General features: G+C 46.6%; 1 long non-coding RNA gene across 1 annotated transcript in view; it reads left to right on the forward strand.

The window, feature by feature from the left end:
• The first annotated feature begins 6,607 nt into the window (after positions 1-6,607).
• Positions 6,608-27,758, forward strand: part of LOC120380217 — a 30,210-nt gene continuing 9,059 nt past the window's right edge. The window contains exon 1 of the long non-coding RNA XR_005587659.1: positions 6,608-7,216. This is a non-coding gene — a long non-coding RNA (uncharacterized LOC120380217). The remainder of the gene's footprint in view (positions 7,217-27,758) is intronic.

Here is a 27,758-nt window from a genome sequence, read left to right on the forward strand (position 1 = left end):
TCTCTAGTACTTTAATCTCTTATTTGTTTAGGGAAGGCACAAAGGCTTGTATGTATTTAGGCCAATTCTTTGTCCAGAAGAAACACATCAGATATTGAATGTAACACAATTAGTCCAATAAATTTTAAAGACATTCTTATCTAGTACCTGTGTGGTGGTCAATTTGGTAGCACGTTTTTGTCCAAGCCAACCCACATGCACTCAACATATTCTAGTTGCTTTCCTTAGGGATGTCCACAGTCAGCATGGAGGTACTGAAATAGCTGCTCTGTATTACAGAGCTCCTCTGGTTACAGCGCACAGGCCTGGCTTTAAGTAAACCAAGACCCCCTCAAGTCACAATCTAGGGAGGTAGTGCCTCACAACCACACAGTAATTTATCCTCACTACACCCTTGTTATGCATGAGGAACTGCAGTTCAGAAAGGCAAAGTGTTAACCACAGAACCAGCCTTGCTCTAACATAAGAACAGAACATAAGAATGGCCGTACCGGGTCAGACCAAAGGTCCATCTAGCCCAGTATCTGTCTACCGACAGTGGCCAATGCCTGGTGCCCCAGAGGGAGTGAACCTAACAGGCAATGAGCAAGCGATCACTCTCCCGCCATCCATCTCTATCCTCTGACAGAGGCTAGGGACTCCCATCCTGGCTGATAGCCATTTGTGGACTTTACCACCATGAATTTATTCAGTTCTCTTTTAAACGCTGTTATAGTCCTAGCCTTCACAACTGCCTCAGGTAAGGAGTTCCACAAGTTGACTGTGTGCTGCGTGAAGAAGAACTTCCTTTTATTTGTTTTAAACCTGCTGCTTATTAATTTCATTTGATGACCCCTAGTTCTTGTATTATGGGAATAAGTAAATAACTTTTCCTTATCCACTTTCTCCACACTACTCATGATTTTATATGCCACTATCATATCCCCACTTTTCCAAGCTGAAGAGTCCTAGCCTCTTTAATCTTTCCTCATATGGGACCTCTCCAAACCCCTAATCATTTTAGTTGCCCTTTTCTAAACCTTTTCTAGTGCCAGTATATCTTTTTTGAGGTGAGGAGACCACATCTGTACACAGTATTCGAGATGTGGGCGTACCATGGATTTATATAAGAGCAATAATATAGTCTCAGTCTTATTCTCTATCCCCTTTTTAATGATTCCTAACATCCTGTTTGCCTTTTTGAGTGCCTCTGCACACTGCGTGGACATCTTCAGAGAACTGTCCACGATGACTCCAAGATCTTTTTCCTGACTCGCTGTAGCTAAATTAGCCCCCATCATATTGTATGTATAGTTGCGGTTATTTTTTCCAATGTGCATTATTTTACGTTTATCCACACTAAATTTCATTTGCCATTTTGTTGCCCAATCACTTAGTTTTGTGAGATCTTTTTGAAGTTCTTCACAGTCTGATTTGGTCTTAACTATCTTGAGCAGTTTAGTATCATCTGCAAACTTTGCCACCTCATTGTTTACCCCTTTCTCCAGGTCATTTATGAATAAATTGAATAGTATTGGTCCTAGGACTGACCCTTGGGGAACACCCCTAGTTACCCCTCTCCATTCTGAGAATTTACCATTAATTCCTACCCTTTGTTCCCTATCTTTTAACCAGTTCTCAATCCATGAAAGAACCTTCCCTTTTATCCCATGACAGCTTAATTTACGTAACAGGCTTTGGTGAGGGACCTTGTCAAAGGGTTTCTGGAAATCTAAGTACATTATGTCCCCCGGATCCTCCTTGTCCACATGTTTGTTGACCCCCTTCAAAGAACGCTAATAGATTAGTAAGACACGCTTTCCCTTTACAGAAACCATGTTGAGTATTGCTCAACAGTTCGTTTTTCTATGTGTCTGACAATTTTATTCTTAACTATTGTTTTGACTAATTTGCCCGGTACTGACGTTAGACTTACCGGTCTGTAATTGCCGGGATCACCTCTAGAGCCCTTTTTAAATATTGGCGTTACATTAGCTAACTTCCAGTCATTGGGTACCGAAGCCGATTTAAAGGACAGGTTACAAATCTTAGTTAATAGTTCCGCAACTTCACATTTGAGTTCTCTCAGAACTCTTGGGTGAAGGCCATCTGGTCCCGGTGACTTGTTAATGTTGAGTTTTTCAATTAATTCCAAAACCTCCTCTAGTGACAGTTCGTCAGATGTGTCACCTACAAAAGCCAGCTCAGATCTGGGAATCTCCCTAACATCCTCAGCCGGGAAGACTGAAGCAAAGAATCCATTTAGTTTCTCTGCAATGACTTTATCATCTTTAAGCGTTCCTTTTGTATCTCGATCATCAAGGGGCCCCACTGGTTGTTTAGCAGGCTTCCTGCTTCTGATGTACTTAAAAAACATTTTGCTATTACCTTTGGAGTTTTTGGCTAGCCGTTCTTCAAACTCCTCTTTGGCTTTTCTTATTATACTCTTTGCACTTAATTTGGCAGTGTTTATGCTCCTTTCTATTTGCCTCACTAGGATTTGACTTCCACTTTTTAAAGGAAGTCTTTTTATCTCTCACTGTGTCATGAAGCCACAACCTAAAAAGCCTTGTCCCTAGAATCAGTTCAAGTCAGTCCAAGGGAAATACTGCCAGGTACTGCATTCCTGCTGAAATGTCACCTGGACACCATGGCACTATCAGAGAGAAGTGGCAGTTCATTTGGTGTTCTGCCTTAGATACTGGACAGCAGATTTAGTTCGAACCCTCTGTGCCTCAAATTTCTCCTGTGGATTCTTGTCTTGATTCATAGATTCCAAGGCCAGAAGGAACCCTTGTGATCATCTAGTCTGACCTGGAGAACTCAAAATAATTACCAGAGCAGATCTTTAAGAGAAACATCCAATCTTTAATTTAAACATGGTCACTGAGGGAAAAGCCTCCACATCCCTTGACAAATTGTTGCAGTGGTTAATTACTCTCCACTATTAAAAAAAAAATTACACCTTATTTCCAGTCTGAATGTGTCTGAGGGTACGTCCATACTTACGGCCGGGTCGATGGGTAGCGTTCGACTTCTTGGAGTTCGAACTATCGCGTCTAATCTAGACGCGATAGTTCGAACGCCGAACGCGCTCCCGTCTACTCCGGAACTCCACCGGAGCGAGTGGCGGTAGCGGAGTCGATGAGGGAGCCGCGGACGTCGATCGCGTGTCGTGAGGATGGGTAAGTAATTCGAGCGAAGGTACTTCGACTTCAGCTACGCTATTCACGTAGCTGAAGTTGCGTACCTTAGATCGACCCCCCCCAGTGTAGACCAGGCCTAACTTCAGCTTCCAGCCACTGGATCATGTTACTCCTTTCTCTGTGCGACTGAAGAGCCCATTAGCAAATATTTGTTCCCATTATAGATACTTAGCCTGTAATCAAGTCACCCCTTAGCCTTCTCTTTAAGTTACAAACTGAGCTCCTGGAGTCAATCACTGTAATTAATCTCTAACCGGGGATGCTGCAGTGCTGCTGTATTTGGTAGAATGCTGAGCGCCAGCACGGCAAGAGGCAGCATTCAGACTCCAGCCATGGCACCACAGCTAGGGCCTGGATGATTGAGAGCTGCAGGTGCTCAGCACCGCTGAAAAATCACACCCTGGACTTGTCCAAATGGTGCCATGTTCCTGAGTGACAGCTTGGAATGTTTCTGATGCTAAGGCGGCCCCGAGGCTGGCGCCTGGCTCACAATAGTAGGCATTGCACTAGAGCACTCACATGCTCCAGTGCTGGGCTTGCCGCTGCTTGGTGACCAGATGTCCCGATTTTATAGGGAGAATCCCGATTTTGGGGTCTTTTTCTTATACTGGTTCCTATTGCCCCCCCACCCCATCCTGATTTTTCACATTTGCTGTCTGCTCAGCCTATTGGCAAAGTTACAGATGTTAGCGGCTGGCACAGCTGCAAAGTTCAAACCAGGAAGTGAATGAGGCCCAGTGACCAAGGTTTTGTCTTGTACTGAAAAAGTGTTCTAAGTTTTTAGATACATGAGGCACTAAAGACCTCGTCTGCCCTGGAGATGCCCCTGCCCGCCCTCCACATTTGACAGCTTTCAGCGGGGTGGGGCAAGGAAAAAGCAGCTGAAGTGCTGCACAAGGAGGGAACGAATCACGCTTGGCTAATCAAAGAGAACTGGTGCATCTCTGGGGCTCACACGGCTCAAGCAGGCAAGAGGTTTCACTTTCCAGAACCTGCGGCTAAAGCTGCTGACGTACAAACAGACATCCCTGGCTCCTGGGCACTCTGTCTGTCTCCAGCAGCATTGTTCAATCCAATCTGCGGACTCCTCTCGCCACAGTTCCCGCCCCTGGCTCTCATATGATATGGAAAAACTAAAAAGGAAAAAAGAGAATAGACTAGTGCTGTCGATTAATTACAGTTAACTCACGCAATTAATTCAAAAAATTAATAATGATTTAAAAAAATTAATCGCACTGTAAATACCGATGGAAATTTATTAAATATTTTTAGATGTTTTTCTACATTTTCAAATATATTGATTTCTATTACAACGTAGAATACAAAATGTGCAGTGCTCACTTTATATACTTTTTATTACAAATATTTGCACTGTATTTTTCAGTTCACCTCATAGAAGTACTGTTCACCTCATACACGTACTATAGTGCAATCTCTTTATTGTTGAAGTATAAATTGCAAATGTAGATTTTTTTTGTTACATAACTGCACTAAAAAACAAAACAAATTTTAGTTTCTAAGGTGCCACAAATACTTGTGTTCTTTTTGCTGATATAGACTAGCACGGCTGCTGCTCTGAAATCGGTCACAGACAACTTTGTTTACATTTATGGGCGATAACACTGCCTACTTCTTATTTACAATGTCTCCTGAAAGTGAGAACAGGTGTTGGAATGGCACTTTTGTAGCCAGGATTGCAAGGTATTTACGTGCCAGATATGCTAACATTTATATGCCCCGTCATACTTCGGTCACTACTCCGGAGAACATGCTTACATGCTGATGATGCTTGTTAAAAAAAAAAAGTGTCAATTAAATTGTGACCGAACTTGGGGGAGAATTATATGATTCTGGCTGTGTTTTACCTGCAATCTGCCATATATTTAATGTTATAGCCGTTTCGGAAGGTGACAGCACATTTGTTTTAAGAACATTTTCACAGCAGATTTGACAAAACGCAAAGAAGGTACTGATATGAGACTTCTAAAGACAGCTACAGCACTCAACTCAAGGTTTAAGAATGTGAAGTGCTGTCCAAAAATCTGAGAGGGATGAGGTGTGGAGCATGCTTTCAGAAGACGCCTGTCCACTCAGAATTCCCTGCTGAGAACGGCCTGCACGCTGTTGGTGCCACCATGCCACAACCAGCATGACGAGCAGAAGAAACCCGTTATCACCTAGACCAGGGCACTGAGGTGCTGTCCTCCATTAGCACTGCAGAGCCTGCCTATGCTGCTGCCGCCCTTCCGCTGTGCCTCCTTTGTGTGCTGGCTGCTGCTCAACGGCCCAACGGGGACAGCACTGGCGCTCCCTGCCCAGCCCCTCTGAGTGCTCCCAGCCCGGCTGCACTCGTGCTGAGCTGCTACAGGGACAGGCCTGCCCTTTGGCTGCTGCTCACCCAGACTCAATGGCTGGTGGGGTCACAAGGCCCTCTGCTGCGCCTACTCACAGGCTTGGCACTGCACGGCACATTCCCCCTGCAACGTCCCAGTGGCAGAGTGGCAGCCTCTCCCCACATCTTTCCTGTCTGTCATGGATCTGGCCACTGGCTGTGTCTCATCTAGCCATGAATGCGGCCAGGCCTGTGCATGTTAGCCTCTCTTATGGTGTGGCCTGCCCCACAGACTTGCTAGTTGCTGTGGGACTTTCCTCAGCAGTTCATGTGCGTCAACCATTATACATCAAAGCCATGCCCAGCAGGGCAAAACCCACAAGTGGGCAGCCAACAGCCCCCTGCTGTGGACTCACTGCTGCCCGAGAGCACAGAGCTGCCTGCTTCACCCCAGCCTCATGATCCGCTATCTCTGTGCTCCGCCTGCCCTCATCACTTCTGCTCCCCATATCTCTCCTGTCCCCCCATTGCTCCTCTTGCAGCTCCAAGGCCCTTCACCCCACTCAGGCTAGTGGGGCTGCAGTGGGATCCCCATGGACCCATCCCATATCCTGGTCTTGGGGTGGGCGGACAGGGAGCAGACTGACCCATTGCTCGCAGGAGGGGAGGGGGCAGGGGTCTGACCGACCCATTGCTCACAGGCAGGGATGGGATAGGGAACAGGGTGCTCCATTGCTCACGGGGAGAAAGCAGGAGAGAATGGAGCCACCATGACCTCCTTGGGTCTTTCTACTCCCTCCATCTGTTCATCCTGTCATCCAAGGTTGACACACAATCCTGGTTGGAGATGCAATACTCAGAAGAATCAAAAGAACATTCTGCATGGGACAGGCAGACAACAGGATAGCACGCGCCCTTTCAAGAGCCCAGACAATAAATGTCACTCTACGATTGGATGGGCTTCTGAAGTCAAAGGGCCAGGATCCACTGGTGATGGTTCATACAGCACTAATCACAGTGCATTGTGAGGTATCTCGGAGACGGTGGATGATATCAGGGAACTCGGAATCATGCTGAAGAAGAAGCGTATCCAAGCGATCATCTCTGTGAGCCTTCCTGTCCCAAGAACAAAGGAAGACAGAAGGCAGGAAAATCTGGAAGTGAATCGCGGGATTGGCAAGTGGTGTACGGTGGAGGATTTGGGTTTTGTGGAACATCGGTCCAACTTCTATGGGGAGAGAATGCTGTTTGGCTAGCCGCTTCCTCAGTATAATGGGGACCAAGCTCCTTCAGGGACAGGGTGTATAGAGTTAAACTAATAGCAAAGAGGGAGGGTAAAAAGAAGGAAGATATGAGTACTCACCACAAAATCAATATGTTGAGAACAAAATTCATCAAGGAACCAAAGGACATGAAGAGAATAAGTTATTGACTTGCCTATGCACCAATACTAGGAGCCTGGGTAACAAACAAGAGGAACTGGAGCTGCTCATTTATGAGCATAGAGTCTGTCTTGTTGGTATTACTGAAACGTAGTGGATGAGTCACACAACTGGCATGTTAAACATCAGTGGTTATGAGCTATTAAGGAAGGACTGAGTAGGCGAAAGGCGGAGGGCCCTCGCTATCCAAAGTGACATTATCTACTTCTGAACCACTGATACGCAGAAGAAATGGTCATGGATCACTGTCCTAACAGGTAAAGATGGAATATTACTGGATTAACGGGATTATAAGTGGGCCAAGTGGTGAGTCGCAGAATGGAATTGTAAACAGGGAATCATCAGCTAACAGATGTGTTTGCAGTGGGGGCCCGCAAGTATCAATTCTTGGCCCTACACTAGTTAACTTTTTCATTAATGCCCTGGAAGAAAACATAAACTCGTCATCAAGAAAGATTGCAGATGACACAAAAATTGAGGGCATGGTAAATTAATGATCACTGATTCAGAGTACTGGGGTGCTGGAAGCCTGGCCTCTCTACGGGGCAGAAAGAGGCCCTGGTGTTTGTTCTGTGGGGGTAGGGTGGTTGTAGCAGTGATCAGGTGTGTGCCTGTGGCGGGAGGAGAGGGTATGTGCTATTAGGTGGCATGGCCTTGCTTTTGTGTCAGGTATGGTGTGTGTCTGGCAGCCAGTAGTGCTTCACAGCTAAACGTTATGTGTGTGAATAGCTATCCATTCTGGCAAAACACAAATGTTGTTTGGCATTGGCTGGACTATATACATTGGCCCAAAGTATGGCCCTGGAGAGAGCTGATCAGTGGCCCTTCCACATGGGACTATTTCCATTCCCATGGTTACCAGCAGGAAAAGCAACCAGGAGATCAAACCAAAGTATCTTTGCCAATTCCTTTACATGTTACATTGATTTAGAAATGCAACCACAAGGCTTTCATGGCCCAAACCCATGAGAATGTTCCCAAACCCTGTGCCAGACACACCACTATGGAGCAGTGTCTGCAGGGCAGAACAGCTGGTATTACTGCTGCAGCCACTGCAGCCAGTCAGCATTTCCAGCTGACTGTGTATACATGTAAGCGGTTTGCTTGTTAGTTAATTCAATAATATGCCACAATAACAATGTAATCCTTCCTAATCCCCTGGGAGCTAATTTTAATAGCAGTCAGTAATCTGGATAGGCTCTTTGGGTAGGGTACTGGGTACCACAATGTCTCTCTTGGAATGTCACAGCTATTGAGGGTTGATCAAGAGGATAAGTCTTTATTTCATTACTTTGTATAAACATGCAAGATAATTTAATTCCTCGTTATTTATATAGAGTTGCAAGAGTACAGAGGAATTGCGCAAGCAAGACCACTGAACAATCCAATGGCCAGGTTATATCCCCAGCTCATGCACTGAAATTAGCTGCCCACATTTTTTGAAAGTTTTAGAGTGTAGCCACGTAGTGGCTGACAATAAAGTCAAGCTTTTGGACAGAATCACCAGGTCCACAAGGCTAGAATAGGAAATTAGTCTTTCTCCTCTAGGTCCTTGGTCTTGAACAGAACTGGGTAGATTGCACTGTTGTCTGGTGATGGCCATTGGCCCAATGCAATGAGTCTGGTGGGATCAGCCCATTTCCTAGTGAACAATTTTCTAAATTTGGACATAGATCCAATGTTCCCAGTAAATAGTCTCCGCCTGGTGATTACCAAACTCAGCAGAAGTGAATAGCCCATGACGATTGAAGCCAGGGTGGCTCTATGAATTCCGCCGCCCCAAGCAGGGCAGCGTGCCGCGCCACTCGCGCTAACGGGCGTCGGTCCCGCGCCTCTGCGGGACCTCCTGCAGACATGCGTGCAGAGGGGCCGCTGGTCCCACGCCTACGGTGGAGCTTCCGCAGCTATGCCTGCGGGAGGTCCACCCGAGCCGCGGGACCAGCGCCCCCGCCGCAGTCATGCCTGCGGGAGGTCCGGTCGTCCCGCGGCTCTGTTGGACCTCCCACAGGCATGACTGCGGAAGGTCCTCCGGACCCGCCTGCTGCCCTCCCCTTAAAATGCCGCCCCAAGCGCGCACTTGGCGCGCTGGGGTCTGGAGCCGGCCCTGATTGAAGCATTGTGTTGTCTCCTCTTAGTTGGGCGTGAGCTACTTTAGCAAGGGTCTGCGAGTTGGAACCTTGATCAGCATTGGCCATGCTGCTCTTGAATAAATCGAGGGCTCCAGGGCTGACAATCCAAATCCATTTGACATCACTGAACTGATTGTAAAAATTGAGAATTCCAGCCAGGAGTAGAGGGCTTCTTCCTGCAATGCCTCATTTCCCACAACAACCAAATACACAACAGATTCCTCGCTCCTTAATAAGAACGCCCCCTAAATAAAACAAACACTAAACTAGAGAAGACGGGTAGACTGCTTCCATTCCCATCTATACTCTGGGGATTATTTTGCTCTGTAATCGTGGGTTCGCCTTAGCTAAAGATCCAGCCATTCAGGAAGTCTTCTGTCTTTAAGTGGCTTACGGCAGACTTCTGCGCGGCTCATGGTTAGCAGGGCGAATGCGTGAGGCTGTGGTATCAGCTCGTGCTGGGCAGAGGGGTATCTCTGCCACCGGCAGTAATGGAGGGGACAAGTCAGGAACAGGTGACTCTTGATTCGTTGTCTCGCAAGAAGTGGTGAAGTCAGAAAACTTAACCGAAGATGTGTCCTAAGGACTGGTATGACCTGGCAGCAGCTGATTGTCTGGCCCATTTTGAGTGATGACAATGGCAAGGACCCATTTAGCCCCAAAAGTATAATTCCAAGCCAAAACCGGCTGTCCCGGGCTAAAGAGTCGGTCTTTTGCTCTGGGTGCACGCCTGATGACTTCATCTTGCTGCTGATGTTGCACAATTTGTCGGGGATCAGGTGGTTTCAGCAGATCAAAGTGCGCAGCTGTCATGCCATCATTAGAAAGGCCGGGGATACCTTGGTCGTAACATAAGGTATGTTTTTGTAGGATAATAAGGTGTGCAGATGCAGGGGCGGCTCTAGAAAATAGGTTGCCCCAGGCAGCGCGGTGTGCTGCGCCGCCCTTCCTCAGTCCCGCGGCGGGTCCCCTCTTCCCACGGCTCCGGTTGAGCTCCCGCGGCAGGTCCACCGGAGCCCCGGGACGAGCGGACCTGCCGCAGGCATGACTGCGGGAGCTCCACCGGAGCCGCGGGAACAGCGGACCTCCCGCGGGCACGGCTGCAGACGGTTCGCGGGTCCGGCGGCTCCGGTTGAGCTGCCGCAGTCATGCCTGCGGGAGGTCCAGCCGAGCCGCGGGACGAGCGCCCCCTCCGCAGTCATGCCTGCGGCAGGTCTGGTCGTCCGCGGCTCCGGTGGACCTCCCCCAGCCTGCCGCCCCCTAGATTTGGCCGCCCCAGGCAACAGCTTGGTTTGCTGGTGCCTAGAGCCGCCCCTGCAGATGCTTTTGAATGGATATTTGTCCCCTTGCTGATTTCAAAGCTTGTTTCATTGTCTGCACAAATCTTTCAGCTACTCCATTGGCAGACCGAAACAACTAAAGAGTCCTCATAGTTTCTGGATAGTACTCTCTGCAGTAGTGGACTGCAGTATAGAGACTTCTAGCCATTTAGAATGGGCATCTACCACAACCAAGAACTTGATTTCTTCAAGGCGGCCAGCGAAGTCAACGTGAATACCTTGTCCTGTGTGTGTGCGGTGCCAAATGGGGTGCACTTCTCAGACCCTGACATGATATACAAGCTCTTGCCTTTTCTTGAATAGCACTGTCCAAACCAGGCCACCAAAAATAGCTTTGTGCAATTTCCTTCATATGAATTATTCCACAATGATTTCAGTGGTGGTGGGATAATGACACGTTTCCCCCGCAGCATCAATGATGTTTCCCAAATATTCCACAGGGGCTGAAAGAATTCACACTTGTGTTTGCGAACGCGTAGGCCATACTCTTCCAGTCTTTGTAGGGTAGCCTCTAAATTCTTTAAGTGATCCTCTTAATTCCTTCCACTGACCAGTAGATCATCCAGATAGCACTGAACGCCTGACAAGCAATACAAGATCTGGTCCATAGCCCTCTAGAACAGGGCGGGAGCAGAGGTTATTCTGAAGGATAGGCGACAGTATCGCTGAAGCCCCTTATGAGTCACAATAGTCAACAGCTCTTGGGACTTTTCATCAACGTGCATCTGTAAATATGCTTGACTCAGATCAATCTTATTGAACTTTTGTCCCCCAGTAAGAGAGGGAAGAGGTCATCGATGTGGGGAAGCGGGTATTGCTCTGCACACAACACTGGGTTGACGTTGACTTTCAAATCGCCACAAATCTGGAGAGAGCCATCTTTCTGGAGTGGCCCATGGGCTACAGCATATGGCACAGTTCTGGCTTTCAGACTGTCAGACTGTCAGGTTTAATGTTCAATGTTACAGTGTGTAGTGAGTCGGTGTGGCTCCCCTCCTGCCCAGCAGAGGGAGCTCCCTCTCTGACACCCAAGGGGGTGGAGCTACCACCACTAGTCCCCGCCCCCCAGAAGTCAAGGGGCGGGACAGGAAGTAGAAAAGCCGACTGCCAAAACTCAGTCAGAGGCCAGCCACCGCGAGGAGCAGATGTGCCGGCGGCAGCTCCTGACTGGGAACCCTTCAGGGCCCGAGGCAGCTGTCCTGACTGGCCAGAGCTTCCCCGCGCCCGGTACGACGGGGAGCCACCGGAGCTTCCCCATGACCGGTACCCGGAGGAGCCGCTGGAACTCCCCCGCTCCCACTACGAAGAGGGGCCGCTAGAGCTCCCCCAGCCTTGCTGCTACCCAGAGGAGCCGCCTGAGCACGCCTGGCCGGACTTCCCGGAGGAGCTGCCGGATCTGCCACCAAGCCCTGGTCCCGAGGAGCCTATGCAGTTAGACTGGCCTGGATCCAGCGCGACCGACGAGGTAGGCCCTGAGGGGGATATGGACAGTAGCCCGGGGGTAGCCGACCCCTGTCAGGCTACAGAAGCAGAGGTCCCGATGTCGGTGTGTTGCGGTCAGGACCCCACTGACCAGCGGCAGTGATAGCCGCTGCTAGGGCCCCGGGCTGGGACACAGTGGAGTGGGCGGGCCTGTGTCCCTCCTGCCACCCCACTCACGGGTGGCAGTTTTCCCCCTCACCCAGGTAAGGACCTGGGCCTATACGCCTATTGACTAATTTGCTGCTCGTCCCTGCTTCACAGGGCTGGAGCTCATTGACTAATTGCTGCTCATCCCTGCTTCACAGGGCTGGAGCTCATTGACTAATTGCAGCTCATCCCTGCTTCACAGGGCTGGAGCTCATTGACTATTTGCTGCTCGCCCCTGCTTCACAGGGCCTGAGCTCATTGACTAATTGCTGCTCATCCCTGCTTCACAGGGCCGGAGCTCATTGACTGTTTGCTGCTCATCCCTGCTTCACAGGGCCGGAGCTCATTGACTGTTTGCTGCTCACCCCTGCTTCACAGGGCCTGAGCTCATTGACTAGTTGCTGCTCACCCCTGCTTCACAGGGCCGGAGCTCATTGACTAGTTGCAGCTCATCCCTGCTTCACAGGGCCGGAGCTCATTGACTATTTGCTGCTTGCCCCTGCTTCACAGGGCCGGAGCTCATTGACTATTTGCTGCTCGCCCCTGCTTCACAGGGCTGGAGCTCATTGACTAATTGCTGCTCACCCCTGCTTCACAGGGCTGGAGCTCATTGACTAATTGCTGCTCACCCCTGCTTCACAGGGCTGGAGCTCATTGACTATTTGCTGCTTGCCCCTGCTTCACAGGGCCTGAGCTCATTGACTAGTTGCTGCTCACCCCTGCTTCAAAGGGCTGGAGCTCATTGACTAATTGCTGCTCACCCCTGCTTCACAGGGCCTGAGCCCATTGACTAATTGCTGCTCACCCCTGCTGCACAGGGCCTGAGCTTAGTGACTATTTGCTGCTCACCCCCTGCTTCACAAGGGCCTGAGCTTATTGTTTTGCACTGCCGCTCACCCCTGTACCGAAGGGCCTGAGCGTTCTAATACTGTTTCCTGTTGCTCAGCCAGCTAGAGGAGACAAGGAGTGAGTCGGTGTGGCTCCCCTCCTGCCGACAGGAGGGTCGAGCCCCGGCGCAACCGATTACACAGTGATTCCCTTCATACATAGAATCATAGAATCATAGAATTCAAGATCAGAAGGGACCATTATGATCATCTAGTCTGACCTCCTGCTAGATGCAGGCCACATAAGCCGATCCACCCACTCCTTTAGCAAGCGACCCCTGCCCCATGCTTCGGAGGAAGGCGAAAAACCTCCAGGGCCACTGCCAATCTTCCCTGGAGGAAAATTCCTTCCCGACCCCAAATATGGCGGTCAGCTGAACCCCGAGCATGCGGGCAAGACTCTCCAGCCATACCCTCTGGAAAAAGGTTATATCATATCATTGACCCATTGTACTATTTACCAGTGTGGCACTTAATTGACCTATTGACTAAGCCCGTTATCCTATCATACCATCTCCTCCATAAACTTATCTAGCTTAATCTTAAAGTCATGGAGGTCCTTCCCAGATCCTCTCCAAAAACAGCAGCATGTTTCCTTAGTTTAACGGGCAGACTGGATTCTTCTTTAGTCATTTGGTGCACCTCTGCCCAGCTCAGCTGGATCTTCCTAAGCCAAGACGTACTCATTAAGGCTGGGTAATTACCTCTCACCACAAACAGTGGCAATTTAGCACCCTGTCCATTGAGCGCCACTTTAACATCAATAGTGCCCATCATGGGCACAGCTTCTCCCGTATAGCATTGTTTTTGTTGCTTTAAGTGGAAGATGCTGTAGCTTTTCTTTATACACAGTCTCTGAGACCAGTGAGATGGCTGCACTGGTGTCCAGTTCCATGCGTATAGGTTTGCCATCCAAAAACGGGGTTACTCCATATTCATATGAGCCCATTGCCAAAGACAAAATGTGGAGTGGCACTTCTTGTGATGAGGTGTCTCTTTGGTCATCCTGGGACTGCTCAAGGGTATGCAGATATCCCTTTTTAGTTGGGCAGACCACTGGCCTCTTTTTCTTCTGGTTACAGGCACACACAATGTGTTCCTTTTTGCCACAGTTTCGACACACCAGGTCCTTACATCAGCATTCTGATGCATAGTGACCCAGCTTACCACTGCAGTAACATTCTTGACTCCCCACTGTTTTGTGGGTAGGTTCTTGTGACACACTTTCTGCACCATAGGGGAATGCACCGATGTATTGCGTTTCCTTTGTAACCAGTTCTATGGAGACTGCAATGTCGACAGCCTACTGTAAGGTAAGCCGAGCCTGTGTCAATAGGCGCTTCCGTGTATCTTCACTGTGCAGGCCGCACACTAATCTGTCATGCAGGACATCATTTAGTATCGCCTTAAATTCACAGTGTTCTGCAAGCTTTCTCAAAGTTGGTACAAATTGTACAAATGTTTTGTCTTCTCTCTGGTCTCTTTTGTGGAATCTTTCAGCAATTACCAGTGGTTTTGGAGAAAAATGGGACCCCAGGATTTCCACAATGTCACTGTAAGATTTAGTCTCAGGCTTAACAGGGTGTAGTAAGCTGTGTAGCAGGGAGTAGGTCAGCCCCTACAACACTTAAGAATATTGGCACCTTCCTCTCTTCTGTAATGTCATTTGCAATAACAAAAGATCAAAACGCTCAGTATATACATGCCATTGAACTATAACTCTCCTCAAAAGTATCTAGTGGCGCTGTAAGTGTAGCCATGATTTTAGTTTCATTTTGCACAGTCAGTGCAAACAAGCCAATTCTCACCCCCAGCAGCAAAAAGGGGTTTTTTTTGGTTCCTTAACTTCTACTTCCTTCTGTTGCTGCGGCAGCACATTGATCCCATCCTCGTGGTAACGTTGTTATATCCTTGGAAGCACCAGTTTGAAGAAGAAATCAGTGGAGACACAGAAAACAGTAAACCTTGAAAGCAGCCATTTTTTACCCATACATTGAACTAACCAAAAATCAGCCCAAACTGGCTGGGCTATCGCCTAATAATCTAACTCAGTTGCCATAGCAATATAAGAGTCTATTACCATGACAACCAAGTACACACCACTGCTAATCTATGAGAAGACCGTCCTCATCCTATGACTGCTTACTTTGCTTTCTTAAGGTGAGGGAGGGATCTTTTGAAAGGCTTTCTGAAAGTCCAAATACACTGTATCCACAGGATCAACCATGTCCACATGTATCTTGACACCTCCCCTCAAAGAACTTTAATAGATGGGTGAGGCATGATTTCATTTTACAAAAACCAATGGTGTTCATCCATATGGCTGATGTCTATTCTTTACTTTTGTTTCAAGCAGTTTGCCTGCAAGTAGTGAGGCTCATTGGCCTGTAATTGCCAATGAGCCTTTTTAAAAAATGTGTGTAACATTAACTATCTTCCAGTCATCTGGTACAGAAGGCGATTTAAATGATAGGTTACATACCACAGTTCGGCAATTTCATATTTGAGTTCCTTCAGAACTCTTGGGCGAATACCATCTGGTACTGGTGACTTCTTACTGTTTAATTAATAGATTTGTTCCAAAACCTCCTATACCAACACCTCAGTCTCGGACCCCCCCCTTCTAAGAAGAATAGCTCAGGTGTGGGAATCTCTGTCACTCCTCTTCAGTAAAGACCAATCCAAATAATTCATTACCTTCTCTGCAACAGTCTTGTCTTCCTTGAATATGCCTTAAACACCTTTTGTTCCTTTGGCCCCCATTGGTTCTTTTTCATTTGACTGTTTCTCTGCAGCGTCTACCTGTACTTTGTCAACTTCTATCCTCACCTCTTTGCTAGGTTATAGAGAATTCCTGATAATATATCCTCCCTTAAAAGATGTCACTGTCTGAACCATATGCTTCCCCTCACCTGCCAGCTTTCCACCAGGCCTTAATTTATAACCTTTTAAATTTTATATGTCAGCAGTCTGTTTTTGTTTCCTTTCGGTATAGCGGGTTTCTCAAACTGAGGGGTCAGGACCCTTGGGGGGTCACGAGGTTATAACATCTGGGGTCATGAGCTGTCAGCCGCCACCCAAAACCCTGCTTTACATCCAGCATTTATAATAGTGATAAAAATATAAAAATATGTTTTTAATGTATAAGGTCACACTCAGAGGCTTGCTGGTTGAAAGGGGTCACCAGTACAAAAGTTTGAGAACCACAGCTGTATAGTCTTCTCCTTTAAGAAAAAGTTCCCTAGTTCCTAATAAACCTAGAACCCTCCTCCCTACACCATCATCCCAGCCATGCATTGAGACCATGCCTGTCTAACCGGCCCTGCATGTGGAACTGAAAGCATTTCAGAATGCTATTGTTGAAGTCCTGGACTTTAATCTCTTACCTTGCAGTCTACATTTGGTCTCCAGAACCTCTCTCCTTCCTTTCCCTATGTCATTGGTACCTACATGTACCATGACCACACTCTCCTCCCCAGCACTGCACATAAACCTGTCTAGCTGACTCAAGAACAGTGGTTAATTTGTGTCAGGGCTTGGCAGTTCATGCCCCTGGCATCTCGGGCTCCCAGCCAGGAGCCACCGCTCTCCATCTGTCCAGTTCTGAAGGCATCATGATTGCCAGCAGAAGTGCAGAAGCAAGGGTGGCAATACCATACCATGTCACTTCTGTGCTGCTGCTGCTGCTGATGACACTGCTGCCTTCAGAGCTGTGTGCCCGGCCAGCAGCCGCCATTCTCTGGCCACCCAGCTTGAGTCTCACAGTCTCTTTCATTACCAATTAAGCCCTGCTCAAGAGATCTGCAGCCTCTACACATGGCAGGCAAGTCACCATGCAGTTGTCCCGCTCATCACAAGCCTATCTATTTTTAATAATCAAATCGATCCTTACTTGTGTTTTCTTAATAATTGGGGTCTTGGTGTCTTCAATGTATCAAGATACCATGACATCATCTAGCAGGAGGGTCACACTATGGGATCATTTATCTCCACTCCAGTCTGATGTTCTCCTTCCCTGAGACTTTTTGATCGAAACTACAGGTACAAGGCAATGGGTGGCGCCCTAATATGTCACAGGATGGCACTTTGATACATCAAGGGTGATACATAACCTGTTTGTATTGCTGTGTACCAGGCATCGGAAACCTTTGGCACGTGGCTCACCAGGGTAAGTCCCCTGGCGGGCCGGTCCAGTTTGTTTACCTGCCACATCCTCAGATTCGGCTGATCATGGCTCCCACTGGCCGCGATTCACCGGCCAATGTGTGTGTGTGTGTGGGGGGGCTGCAGGAAGCGACGTGGGCTGAAGGATGTGCTGGCAAACGCTTGCCGCAGCCCCCTTTGGCCTGGAGTGGTGAACTGCACCCAATGGGAGCCACGATTGGCCAAACCTGCAGACACAGCAGGTAAACAAACCAGCCCAGCCGGTCGGGGGCTTACCCTCGCGAGCAGTGTACCAAATGTCGCACATATCTCCTAGTCAGGCTATCCACTGGCCTCCCTAGTCCCCACAGTTCAGCAGAGGGAACTCAGATTAAACCCTATAAATGTACATGTTTTTTCATATACTAATTGCTCTTTCACAGCCTCCAATTTCTCCTGACACTCACATGCTTCATCACAGACTTTCCCTTTCCAAAGTGGAATTGACATGCTGAGCGCATGGATATCAAGGGAGTAGTTCCCTTAGCAACAATAACCATATGAGAGAAACACATGGAGCCCAAGAACGTTGTCGCTTAGCAACAATCATAAAGTAATAGCGGTCTGAACTTCCTCTTCACTCACTAGCTTTTGTCTGTATTTTTACGGTTGTTGCTACTTATTTTTATTCAGAAAATTCTCATGGGAAAGTCTCTTCACACAATTCTTTTCTTTTACATGCAGACAAATCAGCGACCACATATCTGTTTTGTTGAATGTAAAAGGGCTGACGCCAACAGGGTTGTACAGAAATGTCTAAAAGTCTATAGAATCTAATAGCGAACGAGCCCATTGCTGTTGATAGATTGAGGAACTGCCCTGTAGCAGTCTCTGTAACTATCATTCGCTTTTTAATCGTATATGATTATTCAAAAGTCTAATCGACCATTTTCCATACAATTTATAAAAATTTTCAATAGGAGCTTAAGGAACTATTTCTGATTAGCGTTGAAACGTCATTTGTGCTTTTTAGGGATATTTACAATTAATTACATGTACAAAGAACACAGGCAGTTGTCTAGGAGTACAGTGGGATATTCAGATACTTGGTGCAGTTTGCATGATGATATAAAGGTGTTATTGGCATGGGTTTGGAGTGGCTGCATTACTCACAAATGGCCACGAATTAATTATACAGGTATTGACAAACAAACATCAACGCCCATGTAAGCCCTGGGCATATGCTTTCATTGAGAGTTTATAAACATTTAATGTGGGTCTCTGTTTCATATCCCTGGATCAGAAAAGCAAGGTGTGCCAGTAATTTGAGTGAAAATGTAGATGCTGTTTGCTTTTAGAAATCAACGTAATTGCTTAGATGCCAAAGTGATATGTAATAACGAGCAGCAAAGAGTGCTGTGGCACCTTATAAACTAACAGACGTATTGGAGTATGAGCTTTCATGCGTGAATAGCCACTTCGTCGGAAGCATGTTGTGGAAATTTCCAGGGGCAAGTATATATATATATATAGTGATGGAGCAAGGCCGGATGGCTACAGGAAAGTACTCAGGAACAGGTATGTTAGCCCCAGGCTAAGCAGATCCCTAGTACCATGGGAACCAAAATGGCAGTTGCTCCAGGGTAATTAAGGCACCTGGGGCCAATTAAGAACTTTCTAGAAGGCACCGGAGAGAGCTACATTGATTGGAGCACCTGCAGCCAATCAGGGCAGGCTAATCAGGGCACCTGGTATAAAAAGGGGAGCTCACTCCAGTCAAGGGAGGAGGAGCCAGAGGAAGGAAGTGCGTATGAGGAGCTGGGAGTCAGAGACACAAGGAACTAGGAACTGAGAGGGTGTACGACTGGAGGATTGAGGAAACACCATACAATTAAGCAGTATCAGACACCAGGAGGATCCTATGGTGAGGATAAAGAAGGTGTTTGAAGGAGGCTATGGGGAAGTAGCCCAGGGAGCTGTAGCAGTCAAGCAACGGTTACAAGTAGCACTATAGAGACTGCTGCAATTCACAGGGCCCTGGGCTGGAACCCGGAGTAGAGGGCGGGACCGGGTTCCCCCCAAGTCTCGCTACTCCTAAACAGACATAGGAGGAGTTGATCCAGACTGTGGGTTTCATCCAAGGGGAAGACCACTGAGGGGAGGAAATCCGCCAATAAGCGCAGGACCTACTAGGGGAGAGGAGGAACTTTGCCACTATATATATATATATCTATATATATATATCTATATATATAATATATATGCAAGCAAGAAACAGGCTAGTGATAAGGAGGTATTTACCCATGAAAGCTCATGCTCCAATAAGTCTGTTAGTCTATAAGGTGCCACAGGACTCTTTGCTGCTCGTTATTATATATCACCTTGGTATCTAAGAAATTACATTGATTTCTAAGAGCAAATGGCCTCTGCTTTTTCAGATCCAGACTAAAACAGCCTATCCTCTGATGCATGTAATAACGAGACAGAGAGAACTGGTAGGATTGTATGGGTCTTGGCTGGAGAGGAAAATAATGACTAGTATGGAGAGAAGCATCTAACAATGCCCTAAAATCATTTTTCCATGCATAGAAATGGCCCAGGTTCAAAGCCCAAAATCTCTCATGGCACCAAAAGTTGAACCAAAAAAATTCAGAAGTGGTTTCTAAGCTGCGCTGCCTGGCTTCTTAATCTGAGACACCGAAAGGTGAGGCACCAGAATCAGAAGATACTTTGAAAATAATGGGCCTTATTCCACTGAAAAGTCAGGTTTCGGGCTGTCCATTCAGCTATAGCACCTAGATGGTTTGTGAAATATGGACTGTGAACCTGTCACTGATTCAGACCTCGTGACAATGAGGTCTCAGGGGAAATTCTCCAATGAAAGGGGAGTAGAAGGAAAGATTTCTTTGGCAGTTTTTAATATGGCAGTTGTTTATAGCTGCTGAGAGGGTTGGGTTCTTAGATGTAGTCCTAGTGCAGGTGGATTAGTGGACAGAGTGCAGTGGAAGTGGTCAAAGCTAAAAGATAAATGCATTTCTTTGCTTCTCTGCATTTTGACATAAATATCAAATGAATAGCATCACCAGCTTTGTAACTGTATAAAATGTACAGTGCAGTTATATCTGTTGATATTAATACCATATTGGCGGATTTTAGATAAATATTATAGTGTAGTCATATTACATACTGGCCCAATTCCAAAATGAGTTATTGTATGCTTGCTAATGTGGCCAGTTTTATCCACTATAGATTCCCTAATTTCCCCAGAAGCATGTTCCCCACCTGAATAATTGGATCACCACCAAAGAGGATGGAGTTAAACTGTTCTCAGTGGTGGCTGATGACAGACCAAGGAGCAATGGTCTCAAGTTGCACTGCGGGAGGTTTAGGTTGGATCTTAGGAAGAACTATTTCACTAGGAGGGTGGTGGAGCTCTGGAATGTGTTAATTAGGAAGTTGGTGGAATCTCCATAATTAGAAATTTTTAAGGTCCAGCTTGACAAAGTCCTGGCTTGGATGTTTAGCTGGGCTTGGTCCTGCTTTGAGCAGGGGGTTGGACTAGATGATCTCTTGAGGTCTCTTCCAACCCTAATCTTCTACGATTCCATGATTCTATGATAATCTTGATTCTCCTGGGCCAACATTACCCATTTTAGATAGATTTCGTGCTCTACCAATGTTACCATATCCAACCAGATTCTTCCTCTAATGGGCCTTGAGAGTGTTTTCTACATCACTTTCCCATGAGCTTGTAAAATCATTACGGTACTGGACAAGTTCTTTAAGGGCTTGTCTACACTTACCGTCTGGGTCGACGCGGTGAGTTCGACTTCTCGGAGTTCGAACTATCACGTCTGATCTAGACGCGATAGTTCGAACTCCGGAAGCGCCGCGCTCGACTCCGGTACTCCACCACTGCAAACGGCGGTGGTGGAGTCGACGGGGGAGCTGCGGAGTTCGACCCCGCCGCATCTGGACAGGTGAGTAGTTTGAATTAGGGTACTTCGAATTCAACTACGCTATTCACGTAGCTGAATTTGTGTACCCTAATTCAAACCCCCTTTTTAGTGTAGACCAGGCCTTTGAAGTAGATGTTGCAAGGTAAAAGGGAAAAGTCATCCTGGAACTGAAGGAAAAAGATGGCAGATCGATGCTGTGAGGTCTGTGACCAACCAGCTTTCCTATAGTCTGCGTACGAGGAAGGTGCTTAGTAACTGGAAAAATGATCTGGAAAAAGGTGTAAACAGTGAGGTGGCAAAATTTGCAGATGATATAAAACTACCCAAGATAGTTAAGTCCAAAACAGACTGCGAAGTCCTACAAAGGAATCCAGTCCTCAGCTTAAACCTCTCCAACGAATCATCAACCCATCCTGGACAATGATCCCTCGCTTTCACAGACTTTGGGAGGCAGGCCAGTCCTTGCCCACAGAAAACCCACCAACGTTAAATATATTCTCTCCAGCAACCACACACCACACCATAACAATGCTTACTCACAAACCAATCTCGGCAACAAACCTCGATGCCAATTCTGCTCACATATCTACACCAGTGACACTATCACAGGATCTAACCAGATCAGCCACACCATCACCGGTTCATTCACTTGCACGTCCACCAATGTAATAAACGCCATCATATGCCAGCAATGCCCCTCTGCTACGTACATCAGCCAAATGGGACAGTCCCTACGTAAAAGGATAAATGGACACACGTTAGCTATTAGGAATGGCAATATACAAAACCCTGTAAAATACTTCAACCTCCCTGGTCACACACTAGCAGTTGTAAAGGTAGCAATCGTAGAGCAAAAAAAACACTTCAGGACCAAACTTCAAGGAGAAACTGCTGAGCTTCTGACACCATCAGGTCAGGATTAAACAAAGACTGAATGATTAGTCAACTACAAAAGCCTCACCCTCCCTGATTGAACTAATCTTATTATCTTTACACTGATTATTGCTTGCATATTTATTACTGCCTCTGGAAATTTCCATTGCATGCCTCTGACGAAGTGGGTATTCACCTATGAAAGCTTGTGCTGCAATACATCTGTTAGGCCTGGTCTACACTGAGGGGGGGGGGGTCGAACTAAGGTACGCAAGTTCAGCTACACGAATAGTGTAGCTGAACTCGAACTACCTTAGTTTGAACTACTCACCCGTCCAGACGCCGCAGGATCGAAGTTCATGGCTCCCCCGTCGACTCTGCCACCGCCGTTCGTGGTGGTGGAGTTCTGGAGTCGACGGGAGCGCGTCTGGAGTTCGAACTATTGTGTCTAGATTAGACGCGATAGTTCGAACTCCGAGAAGTCGAACTCTACGCGTCGACCCGGCGGGTAAGTATAGACCTACCCTTAGTCTTTAAGGTGCCACAGGACTCTTTATTGCTTTTTACAGATCCAGACTAACACAGCTAAACCTCAGATATTTCACAAAACTGGGTGACTGGGCAACAAAATGGCAGATGAAATTCAGTGTTGATAAATGCTAAGTAATGCACAATGGAAAACATCTCTTCTATACATATTAAACGATAGGGTCTAAATTAGCTGTTATCACTCAAGAAAGAGATCTTGGAGTCATTATGGATAGTTCTCTGAAAACATCCACTCAATGTGCATCGGCAGTCAAAAAAAGCAAAAAGAGAATGTTTGGACTCGTTACAAAAGGGATAGAAAATAAGACAGAAAATATCAAATTGCCTCGATATAAATCAGTGGTATGCCAACATTTTAATACTGGGCCTTTTCAGCTAGGAAAAGAGACAACTAAGGGGGAATATGATAGCGGTCTATAAAAATCATGACCAGGGCAGCTCTAGCCATTTCGCTGCCCCAAGCATGGCAGCACGCTGCGGGGGGCACTCTGCCGGTCGCCGGTCCAGCGGCTCCGGTGGACCTCCCGCAGGCATGCCTGCAGATGCTCCACCGAACCCGTGGGACCACCGGACCCTGCGGGAGGTCCGTCGGAGCTGCCTTCCGCCCTCTCGGCGACCAACAGAGCGCCCCCCGCGGCATGCCACCCCAAGCACGCGCTTGGCATGCTGGGGCCTGGAGCCGCCCCTTATCATGACTGGTGTGGAGAAAATAAATAAGGAAGTGTTATTTACTCCTCATAACACGAGAACTAGGGGCCAACAAATGAAATTAATAGGCAGCAAGTTTAAAACAAACAAAAGGAAGTATTTATTCACACAAAGCAAATACCAGAGGATGGTGTGAAGGCAAAGGCTATAACAGGGTTCAAAAAAAAACCCAAAATAAATTAATGGATAGGTCCATCAATGGCTATTAGCTAGGCTGGGCAGGGATGGTGTCTGTATCTCTGTTTGCCAGAAGCTGGGAATGGGCGACAGGGAATGGATCACTTGATGATTACATGTTCTGTTCATTCTCTCTAGGGCACCTAGTATTGGCCACTGTCGGAAGACATGATATTGGGCTAGATGGACCTTTGATCTGCCCAGTATTGCCGTTCTTATGTAATGATTTAGAATGCACTACCATAAATACAGCTGGCAACCTCCAGCAGCATCTCACCAGACTCCAGCTTCTTCTAAGGGCAGGTCTACACTATGGGGGAAAATCAATATAAGATACGCAACTTCAGCTACGTGAATAACGTAGCTGAAGTCGAAGTATCTTATATCGAATTACTTACCGTCCTCATGGTGCAGGATCGATGTCCGCGGCTCCCCATGTCGACTCCGCTACCGCTGTTCGCGTTGGTGGAGTTACGGAGTTGACATGAGCGCATTCGGGGATCGATATATCGCGTCTAGATGAGACGCGATATATCGATCCCTGAGAAATCGATTGCTACCCACCGATACGGCGGGTAGTGAAGACATACCCTAAGAGAGGGCTATTGTCACGCACTATTTTGGCCTTATAAAATTACAGTAGATATGTGGCTGCTAGTAAGTCACCTCTAATATAGGATGCAATGTGTTTTTGTTTCTGGGCTAGGGAAGCTGATATGTCTGTAGTTCTCCAACTGGCACAGAAGTCATTCTGATTTTGCTATTCTAGATTACGTGAAATTTTAAAATTTGAATTCTTCTTATGTGCCACTAAGTGGCTGCTGAAAGAGGCTGTGTTGCTGTAGCAGCATAGTGCATTGCAGAGACCACCACAGATTTTGCACATTGCACACACCACCATTTAAACTGCATTACCGGTGTCACCGGATGTTTCATTAGCCATATGGCACTTCAAGGAGAAAAGAGATGGCAACTATTAGTGAATTCTTCCTTTCAAAGCCCAGGCTATGGTTCTAATTCATCTGTGTTAGTTACAGACTCTTGGTTCATCATGAAAACCCTGAAAACATATGATCCAAGATGCCTCTCTAGTCTGAGCTAGAGCTGGCTGGAAAGTGGCTTGTGACAGTTTTCCCATTTTGAAATATTTCCCATTCTACATCGGGATGAAGCTGAGACCTTTTGAAGTTTTTTGTTTTTGTTTTTTAAATGGTAATGATTATTCTCATTGCCCTTCTCTGACCCCCTTCTAATGCTATAATATTTTTTTTTAGACGGGGAGTACACAGTACCTGGGTGAGCTGCACAATTGATTTATATAAAGGTATTCTAATATTCTCAGTAGTATTCTCTACATCAGTGCGTACACATCCTAGGGCCCTTTCCTGAGTTGATACAGTTAATTTAGAAACTTATAAGGTATATGCATAGTTTATTTTTTTCCTCCTATGGTGCATTTCTATGCATGTGTAACCCGTCTACCACGTGGTTTCGGCAAAGCCAGGAGCCAAGTCCAATATATAGGGTTCCTCTGAACAATACACTGCAGAACCAGCTTGAGTCCCCCATCCAGTAATCTGGGAAAACTAAACACCACTCCTGGATGGTTCTAAGAAGCAATATGTCCCCAGTCAAGCACTGCTGTGTATAAATAGAAGAAAACTTTTATTCAAGAACAAAATCCAGTATAAATTTGGGGAAACACTGCAACACTGATACGAACAAACACAACCAACCAGTAAAACACTCGTCCCTTGGTACATTGGCCAGCGTCCTTTTTCTCAGTTTCCCCACCTGGGGTTGTGAAAGTCCAAGAGACAAATGTCTTTTTAACACTTTTCTCCTCTTTCCCTCCACTGCACCCTGTTCACGGTTTCTTGGCTGAGATCAGCGATGTCTCCAGACTCCAGGGGTGCATTTCAGTGAGGGTTCACCTCCTGCTCCCATGGAAAGAGAGTGACTGGATGACCTTTGCTTATCAATGTTGTGCATCTCTGCTGCTGTCGGTTGGCCTAAGCTGCCCCCATCACTGCTGCCTCTCCCTGAAATGTTGTGTTCCGAGGGTCCAACATGTAGCCCAGTTGTCAGTGATTTCAGTGTGCACGTGATTTCACATGTTAATGGGGAAATCTCTCTGCTGCTCACTTGGCATTGTCTTTTCACCACCAGGCCATGTCTAAGGTTCATCCCCCTTCAATCAGCTTATCAATGACTTCAGCTCAGTGATCACTGATAAACAACAGGACACTCAATTGAATCAAGTCAACAATGTTGTTAAACACTAGAGAGGAAGGGTCAGAAACTACCATAAAGCCTTTATATAAATCCTTGGTGCGCCCACACTTTGTACACTGTGTGCAGTTCTAGTCACCCCATCTCAAAAAGATATATCAGAACTGGAAAAGGTACAGAGAAGGGCAACAAAAGTGATGCAGGGTATGGAAAAGCTTCTGAATAAAAAGGAATTAAAATGACGGGGGCTGTTCTGCTTGAAAAAGAGATGACTAGAGGCGATAGAATAGAGGTCTATAAAATCATGATTGGTGTGGAGACAGTGAGTGTGATTTACCCCTTCACATAACACAAGAACCAGAGATCACAAAATGGAATTAATAGGCAGCAGGTTTAAAACAAACAAAAGAAAGTAATACTTCACACAACGCGCAGTCAGCCTTTGGAACTTGTGCCCAGGGAATGTTGTGAAGGCCATAGTATAACTGGGTTAAAAAAGAATTAGGTAAGTTCATGGAGGACACATCCTTGGCTATTAGCCAAGCTGGTCAGGGATGCAACCCCATGCTCTGGGCATTCCTACGCCTCCAACTGCCAGAAGCTAGGACTGGACAACATGGATGGATCACTTGATAACTGCCCTATTCTATTAATTCCCTCTAAAGTATCTAGCACTGAATGGTGTCAGAAACAGGGAACAGATCATTGGTCTGAACCAGTATGTCCATTCTTATATAGCATCAAATGGCTTGTAGGACCATTTAAACAGGGCCATAGTATCACTGAAGGGTTAAAATCCATGTGCATTTTATATAACAACCTGGTATATGGATTGTGCCAGCTCTTTCTCAGACTCAAAGTCCAGCGTGTGGTCAAGAGACCAGAGGCCTAGCAAATAGTAATGAGCTAAGAGAAAGCTGGGGTAAACAGATAATCTTCTTTTTGCTAAAATAGGCCTTGTCAGCAAATTGCCAGGTGTTGGAGCTAAGAACTAAATAATTGTGTCTTATTCAGAGTTGCAAATTGAACAAAGGATCCCAGTTCCTATTGTGTCAGTCTCTTCTGTAGGCAACGTTCTTCTCACAGATCCAACCCTGAGTTTATGAAAAGTTGGCACATATCTGTATAGGATATGGCATCCTTCCACCTCCCTTCCCAGGGAATGCTGGCCTTAAGACATAAAGAGGACAATCTTTATTGCCATATACTTTCACTGTTTCTTTGCTTTAACCCCTAGGAATGTACCTGTTGGACAATCAAAGGAGTTGCTCCATTCCTATGGCCCCCAAATCAGAATTCAACATATATATTTTATACTAATAACATGTTATCAAATTATTAATTAAATGTTAACTTGCTAACTTGAGACCATGAGCGGAGACATTATGTAACCTTTTAACTATTGGCTAACGTGCTATCTTATCTTGTTGCAAAACCTATCCCGGGGTGTGGAACTGCCTACCCCATCACTTTCCCCACCCATGAAAAATCTATATATTCTATTGTAATCAATTAATTGACAGTGTCTCTGAGTCTAATAAGCCAGGTGACAATCAGCTAGCGCTGTGTGTAATAAACTCTTATATGTGACCTCTACGTGTGAATTTATGTCCTTCAACCATCTAGGAAAACCTGGATTTTGATGTCACTCCCTCCTGCTTCGTGATTGAGGCTCAATTTTGGGTGACTCCCTGTCATGGAGTTCAGAGTGCAATCCAGACCAGTGAGGGGGTTTTCTGCCAGTTGCCCTGTAACCCTGGGTGCCTCACATGGCTGTGTTGTTGTAGCTCCCTATGTGAAATATTCACAATCAGCCCACAAGCTTGCACTGCAGGTCACACTCTGAGTGTCTATGTGCTGGACAGCCCCGGGCCAGTACCTCTGACCTCCCCACATACAGCCCCACTCTGGCTTCCACCAGCCTTGGTTGCAACCAGCAAGATGACGCCAACACACTCCTGGTCCTGCATTTTCCCAGAACTGCGCACTTTGCAATGTCCAGCCCTCTACCGGACAGTTCAGAGAGATAATAAAGTTTGTTTGGTCTTTTAAAAACACAAAAGCACATTACAGATTATTCACTTAACTGGGGTTAAGTGGTTAAGTGGACACCTGTCCCTGCAAACACAGCACTGAGCTGGTTTATAGTAAAAATAAAACAAACTTATTAACA

Source organism: Mauremys reevesii, linkage group 13 (genome assembly GCF_016161935.1).
Source record: "Mauremys reevesii isolate NIE-2019 linkage group 13, ASM1616193v1, whole genome shotgun sequence".
Classification (NCBI taxonomy): domain Eukaryota; kingdom Metazoa; phylum Chordata; order Testudines; family Geoemydidae; genus Mauremys; species Mauremys reevesii.